The 21956-nt window shown below is 44.7% G+C and overlaps 1 non-coding gene across 1 annotated transcript; it reads left to right on the top strand.

The window, feature by feature from the left end:
* The first annotated feature begins 21240 nt into the window (after positions 1 to 21240).
* Positions 21241 to 21440, top strand: LOC144503235 (U2 spliceosomal RNA). The gene has a single exon (XR_013499455.1). It is a non-coding gene; the product is annotated as a U2 spliceosomal RNA (small nuclear RNA).
* Positions 21441 to 21956: the final 516 nt, after the last annotated feature.

Below are 21956 nucleotides of genomic sequence, written 5' to 3'. Positions count from 1 at the left end.
TCAGCCCTTGCAACCTGACATTTTACATTCTCCAGAAAAAAAAAACACAAAGGATTGAAGCTATTCCCATGATCCCATATTCTGCATCTCTAACTGTGAGCTCAGGTGCAGCACCATTTGCCCCGGACCAGCTCATCAACATGAAGGCTGAACTCATCCTCTCTGCGTCGCTCCTGCCACTGGGCTGATTAATTGGCTTCTGGTAACAGCACCTGAATACTAAACACTACGGCCCCATCTCTCTGCATCTTCCTTCCCTGTACCATTTGCATATTGTTCTGCATTCTCTTTTTTTTCAAAAGGGAGAGAGAGAGAATAAAGCCCCACAGTGGTCATGTAATCCAACACACTGACAGAGTGCAGTTGGTCTCCGATGATGAATTTGAACGGTGCTTCACAGTTAATGTTCATCTGAAGAAAACTAAACATTTTCTTTAATCGCTGATTATGACATTAGCTTTAGAAGACATGCTGATTGTGTTCAGACCCGGTTGTTGCACCTTCACTGCATTCCATCACAGGCATTCCTTTCCTCCACACCAAGATATTTCTTTGTGTTTTATGTATGTAGAAAAGTATTGGGGTTGTGTGTGCCAGTCAAGGCAAAGGGTATTACTGACGGGGTTCAGGGCACGTACACATCTTCTGGATCCGGGGTCAATATCATGCATCCCCACCTTGGTTTAAAGAATGTTAACTGAAGAGTGAAGCTCTGTCAATCAAGCCCCACCAAGCATCGCCGAATCAAGTACAACTTGAGTCAGCTACAGATCCAACTTCTGCCTACTCTATTCCAAGAATATCCTCAGCCTGAGTCTCAGAGAGACTCTTTCCAACTGAACCATTCAAGGATTTGATTACCAACTAGCATCGAATTGGAGGCATTTTAGGTTGTGGGTCAAGCCATTGACTCTGCAACTAGTGGGGTAGATAAGGGGGAGCTAGTGGATATAGTGTATCTGGATTTTCAATTTAAACGAATAAGATGCCAAACAAATGGTTATCACACAATGGTAGGGTAATTGGGGTAATAGAATAGCAGGGTTTGCGAATTAGTTAATGGACAGAAAACAGAGAGAATGGGTCATTTTCAGTTTGGCAGACTGTTAATACTATATACCATAAGGATCAGAGCAGAGGAAGGTACTGGCAAGTTCAAACATTGGATAAATGTCTAAGATGATGGGTAAGAGGTAGGATCTCTGGACTTGAAAAATAAGGGGAAATGGTGGAAAGCAAGAAAACATTGTGAGTTTTCACAGTCGGTCTGGGAGTGATACTCTTGCACTAGGAAACCATCATCTATTAGCGACAGAACCTTGGATTGTTGGACGGAGAGATTCTGTAGCAGTCACCTAGAAAGACACAGGAGAACAAGTGGAAGATGGCTAGGCTACGTAATAGAACAAGGACTGCAAAGTAATCTAGGAACACTATTAGAAGTAGAAGCCATTAAGACTGGGAAGTTTTGGTGGCTGCCAACAAATTAGAAGATAAATTAATAAGAGAGGCAAAACAAAAAGAGTTGGATAGTTGGAAGGTCACATTGGATTTGGTACTGGGTAATGAACCAGGCCAGGTGTTAGATTTGGAGGTAGGTGAGCACTTTGGTGACAGTGACCACAATTCGATTACGTTTACCTTAGCAATGGAAAGGGATAGATATATACCGAAGGGCAAGAGTTATAGCTGGGGGAAAGGAAATTATGATGCGATTAGGCGAGATTTAGCTGGCATAGGTTGGGGAAGGAAACTGCAGGGGATGGGCACAATTGTAATGGGGAACTTGTTCAAGGAACAGCTACTACGCGTCCTTGATAAATATGTACCTGTCAGGCAGGGAGGAAGCAGACGTGTGAGGGAACCGTGGTTTACTAAGGAGGTTGAATCTCTTGTGAAGAGGAAGAAGGAGACTCATGTTAAGATGAGAGGTGAAGGCTCAGTTAGGGCGCTTGAGAGTTACAAGTTAGCCAGGAAGGACCTAAAGAAAGAGTTAAGAAGAGCCAGGAGGGGACATGAGAAGTCTTTGGCAGGTAGGTCAGAAGTAACCTTGATTGAAAAATTATATCTAGAAAGTTTTACTTGTCTCCCAATAAATCATGCTAGGTCATCACAAAAAGATGATCTTATATCCAAAGAAGAAACAGAGCGGTTAAGAAGCTTGATATACTCAGACAAGACCAAATGTTATTTTTGATGTATTGAAACTAAGTACTATGATGAAGCACGCTATATTTTAAGATGTTTTTAGGACAAATAAAACACGAAAGAAATTAAGTACAAAGAAATGCGGACTCAGGTTTCTACCCTTGAGTAACTTGTAGCACATGAAATTAATGATGCTTCCCATACCAATCTGCCAGACGGGTATTTGAGTACAAATGGGTGATAATGGAAAATATTCTTCCTTGGGCTAGGAATCTAATAAAGTGAAAAGGATGGTTAAAAGTACCTTAGCTGCTGAAACACTGGCTCGAGTAAAAACAGTAGATGTGGCGTTTTACTTACCAAATATTTCAGGAGAATACTATTTATAAGGAATTCTAAGAATAATTTGCCCATTGAATGCCATGTGTTAATTATTCCTCATGGGATCATATACATTTACGAAGAGTGTGACTGAGAAAATGTTGAGGACTGGCCTTGCTAGTATAAAAGAGATACTGGAAAGGAAAAAAAAAATCCAAGATAAAATCGGTTGATAGAAGTCACTAATTGTTGGATTGCTTTAGAAAAAGGAATGCTTGCATGATGAAATCAGCGGAGGTCCTAGAATGTGGACATCTTGCATTATGATGTGATATAAAGAATATGGAAAGGAATTTTTTTCAAAATCTTTTCTTTGATTTGTTTGAAAGTATAGTTTGTGTGTTATAAAGTTTAAATATAAAGAAAAGAGGGGATTCTGTCAATTGTATGTCAATTGTATGAGCGAGGTTAGAAATATACAGATGAAGGGCATTGATCAATCACATCCTCTGAGCACATATAAAGAAAGACTGCTCAGACAGTGGCTCGGAAGCAGGTATCTATATATAATATAAAATGATAACAAATTACTGCAGATGCTGGAACCTGAGACAAGAACAGAAAATTCTGGAAAATCTCAGCAGGTCTGACAACATCTGTGGAGGGAGAACAGAGTTAACGTTTTGAGTCTGGATGACCCTTCGTCAGGGTTAAGGAAAACTGGAAATAAAGTGAGATTTATATGGTTGTCAGGGGGTGGGGTGGTGAAACAGTAGAGGCTGGATAGAAGGCCAGCAATAGGTGGAGGCTGGTGGGAGATTGACAAAGACGTCATGGGCAAAAAGACAAATGAAATGTAAATGGTGGTGTTCATGGCTAAGAAGAGTGCTGATAGTGGCACATTAAGAGATCAGAATGTGTCAATGGTGGAACAAAGGTGGGCAGTATGTCAATGGGCAACCAGGGACAGGTAACAGGTTGCCCTAGTGCAATGGGAGGCGGGGTGGGGGGGCGGGGGGGGGGGGGGGGGGGGGGAAGGGAGACAGTGGTAAGGGAAAAAAAGATGGGATGTGAGATAAAATAGAGAATGGAAAAATGAATCAATGGAAGAAATGAAAATAAAAGGATAGAAATAAAAATAGGGTGAAGACGGAGGAGAGAGTTCACAGTGTGAAGTTGCTGAACTCAGTGTTAGGTCCAGAAGACTGTAACGTGCCTAATCGGGAGATGAATTGCTGTTCCTCCAGTTTGTGTTGGGCTTCACTGGAACATTGCAGCAGGTTAAGGATGGACATGTGGACAAGAGAGCAGGATGATGTGTTAAAATGGAAAGCAACAGGAAGAGGACGGACCGACAGTGTTCTGCAAAACGGTTATCCAGTCTGTGTTTAGTCTCTCCAATATGTAATGTTGCATTCATTCTGTGAATAAATCTAATATCGAGCAAAAGGTTTGACTTCTGATTTCCAACTTCACCATCTGGCCTCTGAATGAATTAACATTACTTGTCCCCATGCTATTTTGCAAGGCCATAATCAATACACCTGCAAGTCTAGCAGTCACTCATTAATCTCTCTTTCTACATATATCATCTTCTCCAAAGCCCTGACTGCTTTCTTCATTGACTTCCATATCCAAGGCACATCAGAAATATTTTTATAAATCTAATCAGACAAGTTAACTAAGAACGTGCCCTAATTCGATACAATTTTAGTGGTGTTACAGAGGATCCCCTCCCCCCCCATCCCTAACCCTAACCCTAACCCCAACCCCCCACACAATGTCTACAGTTCATCAATTCACAAGAGGTGAATGCACAGTGGGAGGTTGGACCACCATCAAGATGATATGCAATCTTCACGTTAAAGATGCAAATCGACAAGTTATTCACAGGCAGAGTTTTTCAATATCCACTGGAGGCAAATGATAGGGATGGTATCGGTGTTGAAAAAGTAGCTAACATTTCCTCCAGCTGTTTCATGTTTCCAGTTCATTCCACCCTTTCTCGTTCCATTCACCTCAGCAGCACTCTCACAGCAGGGTTACCCTTGGACTCACACCCGCCCACCTCCTCAATCCACCATCTCAATTTGGACAGTGGTTCTGGAGGCCCTCTTCATTGGCCACCTCCTGGAAGATTGTACCTGTAGCCCCGCTTCTTTGGCAATTGGGTCTGTGACCTGACAGCAGTCCAGTTGTCCAGAAAATAATTAAAGGTGTGAATATGCAACCCAGGAAATGCAAGCTCTGCAAAATGCATGGGGCATCTGGCAATGTGTGGAGCACAAGTTATGAGACAAAATGTTGCAAAAGATGTTAGAACCACTCATGATTGCATTCATCTGAAGCTGCATTGGAAGACTGGTTTGATGGGACATGGGAGCAAGTAACAGGGGTTGCAGGGCTGCCACCTCAGTCTCACCAACAGGACTCCAAACAAAACCTGTGGTGAAATCTCTCACTGGACGATCAAGGATTTTGATTGTGGATCAGTGGGTGTCAATAGATTCCCTCTAACCACGATCTCAGCTGATAAAAGCGAAATACTGCGGATGTTGGAACCTGAAACAAAAACAGAAAATGCTGGAAAATCTCAGCAGATCTGACAGCCTCTGCGGAGAGAGAACAGAGACAATGTTTTGAATCTGGATGACCCTTCGTCAGAGTAGATCTGACTTCAGAGTAACTCTGATGAAGGGTCATCAAGACTTGAAACATTGGCTCTATTCTCTCTCCGCAGATGCTATTAGACCTGCTGAGATTTTCCAGCATTTTCTACTTATGCTCAGCTGATCTTGCCCAACCTGATTCATGAAGCAATGCAATTTAAATGTAACTTTGCAACAAACCCAGCCTGAAGAGTAACAATATCACGCTCATACCACCCATTCTACGTGGGATTCCTCCAGGCACTCCGGTTTCCTCCCACAGTCCAAAGATGCGCAGGTTAGGTGGATTGGCCATGATAAGTTGCCCCTTATTGGCCCAAGATGTGTACGTTTGATGGGTTAATGCTGAGAAATGTATGGGTTTAGGGGAATAGGGAGGGAGAGAGGGCCTGGGTAAGATATTCTGTCAGAGAGTCAGTGCAGACTTGATGGGCCGAATAGCCTTTTCTGCACTGTAGGGATTCTATGATGACACTGAAAACCCAGGGATGGCTCATTACTGGACTGAAATAAGAAAGTATTAGAAAGGCCACCATATGAAATTCTTTGAAGAAAAAAACAGATTGTATTACAACTTGGGACGGAGAACTGAGTTGAACAGCAACACAAAGGGATAGATTTTTACCTGTGTGATGCGCTATCAATAAGGCGAAAGACTACCGATATGCCAATATAAGTGTAGGCTTTTATTCACAACAGAATCAGGAGCAGATCCCAACAAATAGCCGACCTGGACTGAACAAGGGGGAGGAGACAGCCACCTTTATACTAGGTGCTGAGGGGAGGAACCAAACTGGAAGGGGATGTGTCCAGGTATGACAAACACACAACGGTGGTCCATATAGGACAAAGGCACAACTGAGGTCCACCACACTGTGTCCGTTTCCAGAACCAGTCTTGTCACTGGTTTTTGGGGACTGAGGCAGGGTCAAAGGCTGGTTTGTCTGAGTGCACCTGAAGAGTGAGGATCATTAGCAATTTGACCTCGGGCCACATCTCCATATTTGGGGCGAGTCGCATTTGCCTGGCGTGAAAACACGGGTTGTTTGCCCAAGGAAAGCATTTGATTCTGAGCCATTCAGCAGCAGCCCTCAGCAAAGTGCCTGGAGGGGTTGAACAAGACAGTGCCAATTGTGCCAGCATGATGGAGCCAGGCACTCCATGTTAGAGGCAAAAAGAAAATGCAGCAAATCTTTGCTGGGCCATCTGAATAACTATGTGGAATGTACGCTAATCAGCACCTAAGTAACATATGATATGGAGATGCCGGCATTGGACTGGGTGGGCACAGTAAGAAGTCTCACAACAGCAGGTTAAAGTCCAACAGGTTTATGTGGAATCACCTGATGAAGAAGCAGCACTCCGAAAGCTCGTGATTCCAAACAAACCTGTTGGACTTTAACCTGGTGTTGTGAGACTTCTTACTAAGTAACATAGGCAAGGGGTCTAATGTCCAGAGCACCTAAGATATTTATTGGTGGATTGACCTCCTGTGAAAATTGGGCACAGTTCATTCTTCTGCTGGATTGGTCCATGCTGCACCTAACTTACATACAGGCATTTTACTAAATGGAAATTTAGGCAGGGGACGAACAGATAGCAGTCATGGTTTTGACAAGTCTGAACACTGCTTTGCAGAAAACTGTGAGATAACACAAAAAGATCATCAGTGGACGAGATCTCTGGTCAGTTTCCAGCTGGAATATTGTGTCCACTTCAAGACACCACCCTTTGGGAAGTATGACAAGGCTTTGGAGAGGGCACAGAGATTGATTAGAATGGAACCAAGGATGAGGGGACTTCAGTCTTGTGGAGGGACTGGAAGTGTCCCTTCTTAGAAGAGAGTTGGTTAAGGGAAGTTTTAAAAGAGTTGCTCAAAATTCTAAATGATTTTGATTGAGTAAGCAAGGGGAAATGGATTCCGCTGCAGGAGATTGGTGGATAGGAATATAGGAGAAGAAGTAGGCCATTCAGCCCATCGAGCCTGCTCCACCATTAAAGATGATCATGGCTGATTGGATCTTTCAATGCCTTTTACATCATTATTCCCTGAACACTTTTCATTGTTGTTAATCAAAAATCTATCAATCTCTGCTTTAATTTCTCCTCATCTTGGTCCTAAATGGCATTCCCCTTACTTTGAAATTGTGTCCGCTGGTCCAGACCCTCAAACAAAGGGAAATATCTTACCTGAATCTACCCTGTCTATTCCTTTAAATATTTTGTGGGTTTCAGTGTGATTGCCTCTCATTCTTCAAAACTCTAGAGAATGCAGCCCCAGTTTGTCCAATCTCTCTTTGTAAGACAGTCCCACCATCCCAGAACAAGTCTGGTGAACCTTTGCTGCGCTCCCTCTCTGGCAATAATAACCTTTCTGAAAAGGACCAGGTGTTCTAAGATTCTATAAAGGGACACAACACATTCCAATTCCTACACCAACATTTTGTAAAGGTGCTATGTTTATCAATATCAGTAGGATGCACCAGTGAATGACACAATACAGAGGAATAAGAAAAACAGACAGGTGGGGGTCATTTTAACTGGATGAATAGCTGGTTAAATTCCCTTATGTCACTCAACCTCATGGGCACCTACAAGGGCATTTGCCGAAAGCTTATGAGATCCTTCTTAACAGATACATGGAGGGTTGTGATAGGGTCACCATGTGGTACCCAACGGCAATTCTTACTGGGACGCTTCATAGAGTCATTACAGTGCAGAAGGAGCCCTTCGGCCCATCGAGTTTGCACCAGCAAAACTACACTAAATCTACATTAATCCCATTTTCCAGCACTTGGCCCATAGCTTTGAATATTTTGACATTCCAAGTGCTCATCTGCGTACTTTTTAAAGGTTGTGAGATTTCCCACCTCTACTAGCCGCCCAGGAGTGTATTCCAGACTCCCACCACCCTCTGGGTGAAGAGAATTTTCCTCAGATCCCCTCTAAAGCTCCTGCCCCACACCTTAAAATTATGCCCCCTAATTATTGGCCTTTCAACTTAGGGGGGACACTGCTTTTTTTGGGATCTTTTTATTTCAGCTTTTCGTGGGCAACTAGAAAGCAGATGAAATGTCAGCAGATAAACCCCAACAGCTTATACTTGCCCATAGGTCACAAGACTGCAGATACTGGTCTCCCATCCTGGATTGCCCACTCTCCATTCAGATGTTTGCAGCAGCACAGCTAGAGACACATATTTGCTGTCTGCATACCCGAACTGAATGTGGGTAAGTGGCCACCCTAACTCTCACCGTGACTGGGACTGTGGGCAATACTTGCAAACTTGCTGGTCTAATTGAAAATGGAATGAAGGCAGGCAGGTATGAGGCAACAGTGGGAGAACCAAAGTGCCACCCTAGCCAATTGTCAGCTGCTGTACACCCGTATTGCAGTGTGATGACTTCAGCCAAGCTGATGAAGTTGGCTTGCTAGAGTATGAACTGCCTGATAAGTCCTAATTGATGGTTAAATCAGGGACCCTCATGCTCCCTATTTAAAGCAGGTGTGTCAGACTCCCAGCCTGCATTCAGCAGGGAGCAACTGGAGAGCTGGCTGCGTACAGATGTATGGTGTAAATAAAGTAACTTGGTGACAGGACTTTTCGCCTCTGTGGAGTTATTACATGCAGGTAGCCCGTATTTAAAGATCGCAAACCCGTCCTGCAGTGAAATTTTAATTTGATTTGATTTATTATTGTCACATGTATTGAGATACAGTGAAAAGAATTGTTTCTTGTGCGCTATACAGACAAATCATACTGTTCATAGAGTACATTGGGGAGAATGAAAGGAGAGGGTGCAGAATATAATGTTACAGTCATAGCTAGGGCGCAGAGAAAAATTATGGAGGTCCATTCAGAAGTCTGATGGCAGAAGAAAAGAAGCTGTTCTTGAGCTGGTTGATGCATGTTCTCAGACTTTTGTATCTTTTTCCCAACAGAAGATGGAAGAGAGTATGTCCAGGGTGCATGGGGTCCTTGAATATGCTGGCTGCTTTCCCGAGGCAGCAGGAAGTGTAGACAGAGTCAATAGATGGGAGGTTGATTTGCGTGACGGACTGGGCTAAGTTCATAACCCTCTGTAGTTCCTTGCAGCCTCTGCTGGAAATGTGTGTGACTGTGTGTGGACTTTGGGTACCACTGGACCAGATTCAGCCTTCAATGGTTAAGCAACTTGCTAACGCTCAGCAACCCTGCTCAGGTGTAAAGAGTGAGGTTTAGGAGGGCATTGGGCCCATGTGGAACAGAAAGGAACATAAGAACTGGAGTAGGCCATTCATCCTACCATTTCCACCATTCAAAACCATAGCTGAAGTATAATTTACCTGCTTTAGTTCTGTAACTCATAGCTGCCGTGCCGAACAAAAATCTTATAATTTCTAATTTGGGATTTTCAATTGACCTTGCTCTAAAACATTTTGGGGAGAGGGTTCCAGAATTCCATGTAGCTTGTGTGTGAAGCGGTGTCTCCTGGCATCACAGCTGAATGTCCTAACTCTACCTTTAAGATTATGCCTGGAGTCATCCACAAGAGGAAACAGTTTCTCTCTTTCTACCCAAGCAACTCGTTCAACTGGAAAGTGTCTTTGCCTTCAAGAATGGAAGAAGAGAAAGTGGGGTGGGGTGGGGTGGGGTGGGGTGGGGTGGGGTGGGGTGGGGTGGGGGGGTGGGGCGCGGGGTGGGGGGGTGGGGCGCGGGGGGTGGGGGGGTGGGGCGCGGGGGGTGGGGGTGAGGCGGGGGGGTGTGAGGCGGGGTGGGGGCGAGGTGGGGAGGGGTGGGGGTGAGGAGGGCGGGGGTGGGGAGGGGTGGGGGTGAGGAGGGCGGGGGTGGGGAGGGGTGGGGGTGAGGAGGGGAGGGGTGGGGAGGGGTGGGGGTGAGGAGGGGAGGGGTGGGGGTGGAGAGGGGCGGGGGTGAGGAGGGGAGGGGCGGGGGTGAGATGGGGAGGAGTGGGGAATGTTGTGGGGAGCGGTGGAGGGAAGTGGTGGTGTGGGGGATGTCAGGGGAGGTGCGCGGGATGTTGTGGGGAGGGGAGAAGGAGGGGTGGGGGAGGTGTGGGGATGGGTGGAGGAAAGGGTGAGGGAGGGGTGAGGGAGGGGTGGGGGGATATCGGGGATGGGTGGAAGATGTGGGGAATGGGTAGGGAGGGGTGGGAGATGTTGTGCGGGGTGGGGTGGGGAGAAGGAGGGGTGAGGGAGGTGTGAGGGATGGGTGGAGGAAAGAGTAAAGGAGGGAGCGGTGGGGGGATATCGGGGATGGGTAGGGAGGGGTGGGGGATGTTGTAGGGGGTGGGGAGGGGAGAAGGAGGGCTGAGGGAGGTGTGGGGGATGGGTGGAGGGAGGAATGGGGGAGGGGTGGGGAGGGGAGAAGGAGGGGTGAGGGAGGTGTGAGGGATGGGTGGAGGGAGGAATGGGAGAGTTGTGGGGAGTGGGAGATGGGGGAGTTGTGGGGAGTGGGAGGTGGGGGGAGGGGTGGGGTATGGTTGGGGAGATATCGGGGATGGGTGGGGAGGGGTGGGTCGGCGAATTCTACTACAGAGCAAAAAAGTGAGGCCAGCGCAACATATCTGGAGGCAGCTGCAATATCGCTGTCTATCTTACATGGACTGTCTGCCAATACAAGCTTCCTCAGGGGTTAAAGAACGCTCCTGTTTTCTTCCTGCAAACAAGGGGCTCGGACTGACTGCCGTGAGATTTCATTTGCATAATTCAGACAGCTACCAACAGTCACCTCTAACTGATGCTAAATTGTTTTCCTGACAGCCTAAAAAGCAATTTTTCCCCCCCCTGACATTTGATTTACATGTGATCTTTAAACACAGCCGCACTAGAAAAAGCATTTGGTTATTATTCAAATCACTCCAGTGATGTCACATTCCTTGATATGCCATTTACATTCTGGATATGAGAGTGAATGGAGTGGAGAATCGCATTACTAATGAGATAAACTGATTGCACGCAGCAATCAATTGCATTAGGTGCTTGCAGTGAGGCCTCACACTTACCCTGTGCTTGTGTGGGGCCCGTCTTAATAGAATGTGCTCCAACCTAATTGCTGGTAAATGAACTACAAGAATAAACCATAATTTGTATTGAGAAGAAATTTCATCTCCCTCCAATGGCTCAGTTTGAAAATGTGCTGTCCAGTGCTGTATCAAGCCACATGAAAAACAACTACCTGCATTGATGTAGCGTCCTTAACCTAGTGAAATGTCCCAAAGTGCTTCACAGCAGCATGATCAAACAAAATCTGACTCTGTGCCACATACAAGTATTAGGACAGATGACCAAAAGCTTGATCAAGGAAATAGGTTTTAAGGTGGTGAGGTTTCGGGAGAGAATTCACGAGGTTAGGGCCTTGCAGCCTGGATGCCAATGACAGAGCACCAAAAATTGGGGATGCACAAGAGGCCAGAATTTGAGGATGGCAGTGACCTCAGAGGGTGGTAGGATTGGAGGAGGTTAAGACAGGGAAGGGTTTAGAAACAAGGATTAGAATTTGAACATTGAGGCATTGCTGAATCAGGAGCCAGAGTAGATCACAGAGTACAAGGATGAACAAGGCTTGGTGTGAGTAAGAATACAGGCAGCAGTGTTTTGGGTTCATGTGTGGTGGGAAGCCAGTTGGGAGAGTATTGGAAGAGTCAAGTTGAGAGGTAAGAATGGAGCGGACAAGGGCTTCAGCAGCAGGGCGGCACGGTGACACAGTGGTTAGCAATGCTGCCTCACAGTGTCACGGACCCGGTTCAATTCCGGCCTCGGGTAACTGTCTGTGCAGAGTTTGCACATTCTCCCCATGTCTGCGTGGGTTTCCTCCGGGTGTTCAGATTTCCTCCCACAGTCCAAAGATATGTGGGTTAGGTTGATTGGCCATGCTCAATTGCCCCTTAGTATCATGTGGATTAGCAGGGTAAATGTGTGGGGTTATGGGATGGGGCCTGCGTGGGATTGTTGTCGGTGCAGGCTCAATGGGCTGAATGGCCTCCTTCTGCTCTGTAGAGATTCTATGATTCAGACGAGTTGAAGCGGACAGAGTCAGGCAATTTTACAGCCAGAAGAATCTTATTGTCCCTGATAGTTGCTGATTGAATTGATCTTGGCTGGGATGGTACTTGTGGCCTTACATTGACCTGAGGTGCTGCTGGTCCCAGTCAAGGGAAATACTGAGGAAGATGGAAGATGATGCTGCAGATCACAATCAACATGATCTCAATGCAGTGTGCATAAGTCTTATTATTGGGCAAGGACAGGATCAGTTTCAGTGGATATACAGTCAACACCCACTGTCTGGTCTCATGATTTTGGTCAGAGAATTGCTGTACCTTGGGAAGATACAGCATTTTTGGAAGATGAGGGAGAATGAGGTGGATGGTTGGAGTACGGGGTTATGTGCGGGGCAGGGGTGAGGGGGAGGGGGGCGGAGGGCATGCGGGGGGGGGTCAAGATTTTGAACAATAAAAGGCAAATGTAAAATTTCCAACTTCAAGTCCAAAGATGTGCAGGTTAGGTGGATTGGCCATGCTAAATTGCCCCTTAGTGTCAGGGGGACTAGCTAGGGTAAATGCATGTAATTATGGGGACAGGGTTTTGGGTGGGATTGTGGTTGGGGCAGACTCGATGGGCCGAATAGCCTCCTTCTGCACTGTAGGATTCTATGACTCTCCCATGCTCCCTTCCACCCCTCCTGCCTATGCCTCATTACGAGGGCTTTTCTACTTAGACAAAAATGAGAAGCTGTTTTTTTCCCCAAAAAAAGTCAAATCAGGCTTCCCTGTTCTGATCTGGAAGCTGTTGACGCACATAGTATTAAAATACCAGGAACAGACTGCAGGCGAGGCTGCTTAATGCATTCTAACTACATTTAAAATCACACTGCAATTTCTCAATAGAAATAGAATATTTAAAATTAAAAAAACCAGCACCTGCAACCATCAATAGAAATATGTAATTCCACAATCAAAATTCAGGTTCATCCAGGGAAGGAGATAAAACATTCTTTCACAGTAAGTTCACGTATTGTACAGCCAATGTATAAAACAACCAGAATGCACCTCATTCTCCAGCCGGAATATTACTACAAATACAATCCGGCCCTTAATGCTTACCCTTCTGAATAACTGGCTTTCCAGCTACACAGTGAATAATCCTTAACCCTGCTAAATAAATAACAGCTCCATACGGTTCCACAATGAATAACCCTCACCCTGATATATCAACTGGAACTCTGTCCAATCACAGTGAGAGACTGTACAGTTATTGTGTATAGATTGACAAACACTGTCGGGAACAGGTTAGCATAACATCGGTATGTTGCACAGGAGTTCCTTGCAGAGACTGCGATATAGGTGAGGGAACTGGGCAAACTAGGTCATGATAAATGGATAATATATTCTATCAACACCGAACAGATCCCACTACAGACAGGATCCCAAATGGTGTTCCGTTCCCACACTTCTTAGCCTTATCATTCAGAGCAACTTTGTCCAGAGTTAGAGAGAGTAAATCATTAATTTCTGGAGTATGCCTTTGTAAAGCTGGAGTGATGGGAGTTTGTCCTGCACCACGAGCCAGGAGTTCTCTCTAGCTACATTTAGTATTGGAGAATTACTTTTGTGTATCATCCACTCATCTGTACATATCCACAGAAATAAATGTATGGTATGATTTAAAATCGTGAATGGTTCCGATAATAGACCCTACTGTATAGAGGATGGCAGCTCCCACCACTACACGCATACATACTGACACATATTAACACGACACACACAATACTTTTCACTGTATACCAATACATGTGACAATATTAAATCACACACAGACATACACACACATACACACGCACGCGCACATGCACTATGAATGGGTTATAAATCCCAATGCCTATATTTCAGTCCAACTCTATTTTGCCATCATTTTGGTGCGTACATTTTCAAATGCATAAGAATCTACAAGAATATGAGTTGTTTCTTTTGGGACAGTCTATTAGATACAACTATCACATTCCTTTTTGGTAATTCAACCTCCCTGACCAACTCACGGTATATCTCAGATCCTTCTTGCTCCATTAAAACATCTAATTGCTTGGTGAACCCATTTATAGGGTCTGCTGCAATATCTTTCCTCAATAATTTATTCGGTGGCTGCCTTATCTTTTGGGTCTTCAAGTTCTGTCTGACTTCCATTCTTGCTCCTAATTTCCCTCCGTTCCCTGGTGTTTGGGCCGATCAGTGATGGTGAAACAGTTGTTTTAATCAGCTTTCTCATTGTCATCCAGCAAACTTCAAATTGCTCTGCAACAGCTAAAGAACATCGGTAAATGTGCAACTTATATACACAATGGCATAGTATCTGGAGACCAGTGCGACTTTAATTTGCGAACCAGTCTGCGTATCATCAAATTACAATAAATCATTATTTCGAGATGGCTACCCCACATTTTTCTGTGTAAGTGGAATGCTAGTAGATCAAAATTTAAAAGAAAACTTATGCCTTGATTTTACACCCAAAGTCTACCAGATTAATTCTTTTAGCATGCCTCAAAATGGTTCCCACATGGACCTTTTATGATGAATTAAATTGAGGTCCTATTTAACGCCAAATAACCAGTTTCTTTTATTCATTCGTGGGACATGGACATCGCTGGCTGGCCAGCATTTATTGCCCATCCTTAGTTGCGTGACGCAGTTGAGAGTCAACCACATTGCCGTGGCTCTGAAGTCACATGTAGGCCAGACCAGGTAAGGACAGCAGATTTCCTTCCCTAAAGGACATTAGTGAACCAGATGGGTTTTTCCGACAATCGACAATGGTTTCTTGGTCATTAGTAGATTCTTAATTCCAGATTTAAAAAAATTGAATTCAAATTCCACCATCTGCCGTGGCGGGATTCGAACCCAGGTCCCCAGAACATTTCCAGCATCTTATTGTAAATTTGCTGATCCTGTTGGCATCTTGAGTAAACGTCCTCATTCAGATTATTGTAGGATCTGGTGAACAAAACATGAAGATCAGTGCACTGTAAATCTCTCCACATGCATTCGACAAGGTAATAAATAATTACTTTGACAGATCTCCACTCCTTCGATTCTGGCCTCTCACGCATCCACAATGTCTTCAGCTGCTTAGGCCCTGAGCTCTGGGTTTCCCTTCCTAAATGTAATAACTTCCATTGAGGTTAGCCTCTTGGAATATGAACTCCCTGGATTGAGGAGTCAATTGATGTGCCAATCGGGGATTCTTTTCCTTGTATTGAACTGGGAATGTCAGTTCCTCTGGCACTCCTGAATGTAGACTGCTGACTGATAGCACCCTGTGTACTACTGTTGGAATTGTAAATAAAGGGATTTTGGTGAAGGGATTTCTGCCTCTGAAGACTTATTACACTAAAGCTCTCCAAACTGCTCCTTCTCTGCTCCTGGGAGTCACCCCTTATAAACCTACACTTTGATCAAGTGTTTGGTCATCTGTCCAAATATTTATTTCAGTATGTTGGGGGTTTTAGGTATTTAGGTGCTCAATGTTGCCTGTAAAGCTCCTTTGGACAATTTTACTACAACGAAGGTGCTATAGCCATGCATGTTATTGTTCTAACAGTATTAAGGTCTATTGAGAAAATGCAAACATTACTGGATTGAGAAAAGATAGAAACTCATTAGCTGACAAAATTATGGAACAAATTTCCTTGGATGAAACAAACCTGCTCCAGTTCCTATATTCCTGCTGCCAGTCACTTTTCCTAACTGCGGTAACTATCATCCAGTGGACTCAATCCCTGGGCAATTTTACAATGCCAGAAGTTCCTATAGTGATGCCTGTAGTGAGGTCATCTGGTCCCATAGAAGCAATTGATGACTTCTGGGAATGTATTGAGTGAAGGAAGCCGATGAGGGAGCAATGGTGTGGCACACAGCAGGGAAGGAAATTAAAATGCAGAGGATAGGTAAGAGGAAGCACAGGTCAAGAAGTAACCGCTGAGGCAACTTTGCAGTGCTTTTATCTGATTCAATTAACCTGTTCTGAAAACTGATTGATGGATTTGAATGTGGTTTAAAAATAGCATAATAGGCACTTGATGGTGAGTAACAGAGCGAGTGTGATCCAATAAAAGGTATTGGATGATATAATGTGTAGAATAACGAATATGCAGGACTGCATTACAGGCTGGAATATGATTGAGGTGTTCAGACGGTTTATGCTGAATAATAGATACCCAGTAATGAGTTACAGACTGGAATGTAATTGAGAGGTTTGGATGGTTTATATATCGAATAATAGATACCCAGGAGGAATAACAGGCTGGAATCTGGTTGAAGGGTTGGTATGTTTTATATATAGAATAGAGTATGTTTGGGAATGAGTTACCAGTTGGAATCTAATCAAAATGTTCGGACGGTTTATATATAGAATAGATTGATGTCACCTGAACCTCTCAGTGTGATTGCAGCCTTGTCTGCTGTGGGTGATTTTCTTCCAGGTGTGAAGTAAACCCTCGCTGAACACTTAGCTACAGACAGAAGAATTCATTAGTGTCTTTGTAGCAAAGCTTTAAAACCTTATACACCTCTGGACAAAAGCAGCACTCAGCAAATGCCGTTTAAGAGGGAAGGTAAGAGCCACTAAAACTCCCCAGTAAACCTGTTACAATCGCCAGGAGTTCTATTTATTTTACAGGAGTGAATGATTTCTCTCCTCCCCAGCGGAGAGATAATTCACACAAGTGAAAAATAAAAATGGAAATAGGTGCAAGTGAGTTATAGCCTGACAGTGCGGGCTGCACCCAGTATTCTAACATTCATCAGCAGGCATCAGTAAAGGCTGAGCAAGTACCAGACTCTGCATCTCATTGACTACTCCAAGACTGAATGAGATGATTATCTGAGCAACTTTGAAAATGACATTGCCGTACGCCCAAAGCCAAACTGACTCACTGTTCGGGAGAGGAGAGAAACCTCAGTAGGCCATCTCTTCACAGTAAATCTTGACATCAGTTCCAACACTTTGGCCTAGGCATTGGTCTGTGCAGCGTCCAATGCGCGCACAAGGTTCAGGCTGGAAATTAATTATCTCCCACATTGTGTAGGGACAAGGCAAATGTGTCCTTTGGTCATGCCTAAAGCAGGCAAAGGCGTAGTGGCATTACTGCTAGACTATTAATGCAGAAACCCAGCTAATGTTCTGGGAACCTGTGTTCGAATCCTGCCACAGCAGAGGGTGGAATTTGAATTCAATAAAAAGAAAATATCTGGAATTAAGAACCTACTGATGATTGTGAAATCATTGCCAATTGTCGGAAAATCCTATCTGGTTCATTAATGTCCTTTAGAGAAGGATATCTGCCATCCTTATGTGGTCTGGCCTACATGTAACTCCAGAGCCACAGAGCAATGTGGTTGACACTCAACTGCTCTCAGGCAACTAGGGATGGGCAATAAATGCTGGCCAACTAGTGATGCCCATGTCTCATGAATGAATAAAAAAAAAGGCATTCAACTTCATGCATGCTCACATTAAATGACTTCATCTGCACTCTCAGACCTCCCCTGCCCCCACCTCTCCCATCTTCACCTGATTTCCCCTCTCTACCCAAACTGGCCCCTGTGACACTTGACATGGATTTCAGACCTCCATCCCTATTCCGGACAAAACTTACCACAGTGAGATAGATATATTTCTAATAAAAAGAGGGATAAAGTGAGATGTTAAATAGGTGGATTTGAGACCAGGGAGAGATCAGCCGTGATCTGATTGAATGGCGGAGCAGGCTCGAAGGGCTGAATTTTCCCACTTCTGCTCCTAATTCCTATGTTCCTATGTGCTGCTGTGATTCTTGTAGTGGCTCTAACTCTGAGTCTTCCTCACCTTCGAGCCTCAAGTTCAATGTCTGCAGAGCCTGACCTCACCGTACGGTTGCAAGGAGCATAAACGACTTCCAACATATGCCCAAAATTGGCCAAAGCTCAAAATGAGATTATTGAGGCCAACATTCCTGCGGGTGCAATCGATGTTTTGACAGGATGTGCGGTTGTGTTTTAGTTGTAGAATAGTGCACAACAGAGAATATATTATAGACTGCAGTCTAGGTGAGCTTATGTGCAGTATAATTGAATGTACTGGGAATAAGTTACAAACTTGGATGTAAATATAAGTATTGAGATGGCTGCTCTAGGTGGTTGAGCGCCATTCCTCCTGTTTATGCTTGCTTTCTATAACCCTTTCAATGATTGCCTCAGGTATCTATTATTCTCTATTTAGATGTTGTTTCTATATTACAGAGATATATGAAGGTGATTGGTTGCTGTAAGTTGTGATGTGCATACAATGTGTGGTCTGCTGTGGATTTAAATCAATTATTTTAGATTTTGCAGCTAAATGTTTTTTCTTTAAATGTTGTAATACCTCTAATTGCACTCCAGTATGAGGATTGTAACTGAAATATTGCTGCACAATGTAAAATATTTAAACTTTGGCTTTCAATATTCACAAGCTGGATTCACTCCCAGTTCATGCTGAAATTGTTTAATCCCTTCCCAGTTTATGGCAGGTGTTTAACTTGATCTCAGTTCTTGCTGAGGTACTTGACGAGCTCCCAGCTCATGCCTGCATCTTTGGCTCAAACTAAGATCAGTGCCAAGATGTTTCACTTCCTCCCATCTATGCCAAGGTATATGAATCAAGTCCAGCTCATGCCAGCATGCTGGCTTCGATTTCAGCTCATATCAGGACGATTGCCGAACTTTTCATTTGTGCCAGGGTGTTTCACACTCCCGCAGCTCACGCCAATGTGTTTGACCCTCATCCAGCTCACATTCGCTCTCTCAGTCTCCCTGAAGTGGAAGAGTTACCCCCCACATTAGAAAATGTAACACGATTTCTGTTGAGGTGCCTGTCTATGGCTGCTGAGCTCCTTATCAGTACAATGTTATAGTATTCACTATCTTATAGCATAGAGGCCTGCAATACGGCCTCAAGATTTATAGAGCCCTGAAATTAAGCTGTAATGTGTTATTGAGAGGCAGCTTTCCCATGGGAAACTATCATAAAAAGTGGAACTGCCTCTTCGACACTGTGGTGGCTCCTATATCTCTTTGTGCAGGTAACTGTGCTGATTTGTTGTACTCACGCTCAGTGTCAATTTCCCACAATCTTTATCTGCTTATCAGGGGTAATATAAAGTATTTTGCAACACAGTGCAGCTCCTGTTAAGCATCTACCTGATCTCCTATAATGTTTTACACACTTATCATGGCACATACTTAAGCAGAGTAGATAGTTCACAGCAAACATCAATTTATTCGATGATCTGCATATTACTGGCCATTTATATTACCAGTTAACATGACAGATTTGCAGTGTTTGAGAAGCACTGAGTGGTGAGTTCCCAAGGCTGCCCTCAAACAGAGAATTCAACATTAACTTCATGTGACACTGAACTCTGTTGTTCTATGATTTGGCTAAGCAAATGCCAGAGTCAGTGGGCCTGAGGGAGCATGAGGGAATGTGAGATCAATCATCCTTCAGGTGAAAGAGTTATCTCAATTTCCCCTCTTGCTTTTAGTTTCTTAACTTTTACTGTGCGCTCACTGGGGTTTGGACCTTTAACTCTAATAAACAATACCCAATGATTGGGTTTGGAAAGCAGATCTATGCATTGTGCCCCAAACTGCGACCAGTGCCTGAGGCAGCAACAGTGTCTTGATTTTTACATAGGGAACAGCTATCTAGACAAGAGTCTAGATATATAAACAGGTATATAGACGTATGGGCCAGAATTGTAGGCTGCTCGGGCGGGCATGCGTCCGACCTGAAATTGTGTCCATCCCAACATCGTCACAGATGGGTGGCACAGTGGTTAGCACTTCTGCTTCACAGTGCCAGGGACCCGGGTTCGATTCCTGGCTTGGGTCACTGACTGTGCGGAGTCTGCACATTCTCCCTGTGTCTGTGTGGGTTTTCTCCGGGTGCTCCGGTTTCCTCCCACAGTCTGAAAGACATGCTGGTTACGTGGATTGGCCATGCTAAATTCTCCTTCAGTGTGGCGACGAGGGGATTTTCACTGTAACTTCATTGCAGTGTTAATGTAAGCCTACCTGTGACTAATAAATAATAAATAAATACTTGCGCAATATTTCGATCAGCAGGCACAAGCGCAAATCAGATATGTACCCACCAGCAATTAAGAAGCTAATTTAAAAGATTTGAACTCCAATCGACCTGGATTTGACATTGCCTGTGAGAATTTTAGATTGGTGCACGGGCCTCATGGGCAGGCAGCCAATCCTATTTGTCACTCAAGAAAAGGATAAGAGGAGGCAGGAACATAGGTAGGCTGAGTTGGTAAGAGTTTTCCAGAGTTTGCCTTGGGCTTAGACGAGAGCACAGTGAATGTTTTCACGACTTTCTTCTCAGATTTGTGCATCTTACTTGGAATTTTCAGGCCATTTCAGTCTTTGAGATCTTTGAGATTTCCAGCCCTATGTCACTCTCAGTGCACGGGTCAACCCAATTTGCAGCTCTGCTGGCAGGACTTGTCTATTCAGCAGGGAGCGCTTCCCCTGAGGGGGAAGACAAGGCCAAAGAGAGAGGAGGCCAGGTGGTCTCAGACATCACTTCAGAGGAGAGACGCAGGCACAGGGTGTTCAGGGCCAGCCGGGAGGGCAAGGAGGGCGGCCCCGCAGAAGACACTGCCACCCAGCTTCTAGGGTGTAGAGGCAGCAATCCAACTCCCGAGATATGACAGAGGTCCAGTGCCACAAGTGGCTCCAGCTTTCAAGGGAAGTCATCCATTATCTAGATGATTGAGCAAGGTACCCTGGAAGCTCCCATTTTGCCTACATACTGAGACACTCACAAGTGCCAAGGCTATTCACAGCTCATGCCGAGGGATGGCTGCTTGGTGGAAGGGCTGTCCCTGGAAAAGGTGGCTGACAACATCACTCATGTACCCAAGGACAGAGGCAGAGGAAAAATATAATTGCTGCCATCTCTCCACAAAGGCACTCATGGAGAGGACAGTAAGTCTGCTTAAAATGAGGTTCCAATGCCTGGAATTCGCTGGGGGCACACTGCAATATCCCGCAGAGTGAATATCGTGTATCATCATTGTCTGATCGCTTCTCAGCCTTTTGGCTAAGATCAAGTGTAGTATCGACATGCTGTGACTTGGTTGAAGTCATTAGGTTACATTTTAGCTTCATTTGAAGCAATTTTTAAAAGTGGCATCTCGGCCTTTTGGCTAAGATGCAAATGAGATCAAGCCTTGGAGGAGGTGCAATGCCTACTCCAATCAGCTTGGATCATGTAGATCAAGCCCAAGACAGGAGGTGAGAGCCCTGTCTTGTCAGCTTGGATCAGAAATGTCTCACTCGTTGAGACTCTGAATTGGACTTGATTTGATTGAATTGGAATTTTAAAAAAGCTCTGTATAGTCTTGCTGCCACTAGGGACAGAAGACCACTGAGGCAAGTGCACCTGCCTCGGGTATGGAGTCTGGGCAGGCAAAAGGTGAGGATAAAGAGGCAGAAATGAGGAATTTTCAGGGAGCAGGGGCACAAGGGCAGCCTTGACTCTGTGTTCCTTCAGCTAGGCTAGGCTGCCAAGGCTTGCCCTCCATTTGAGACCAAGGACACTGCCACCTTCCTAAACATTTTACACATAACCATGCCACCATGAACCCAGTGTCGCATCACTCCCTCAGTCATAGAATTTGCTGCCCCAACTGTCTTTCACCAAGACTAATGAGGCCAAAATCCACCAAATATACAGGACACTCTGGGCTTGTGAGCAAAGTAGTCATTTACCTTTATAACATTTAAATGAAACCAA

Source organism: Mustelus asterias, chromosome 13, assembly GCF_964213995.1.
Source record: "Mustelus asterias chromosome 13, sMusAst1.hap1.1, whole genome shotgun sequence".
NCBI lineage: Eukaryota > Metazoa > Chordata > Chondrichthyes > Carcharhiniformes > Triakidae > Mustelus > Mustelus asterias.
Note: the sequence above shows the minus strand (reverse complement) of the source record. Positions and strands in the feature narration are given on the sequence as shown.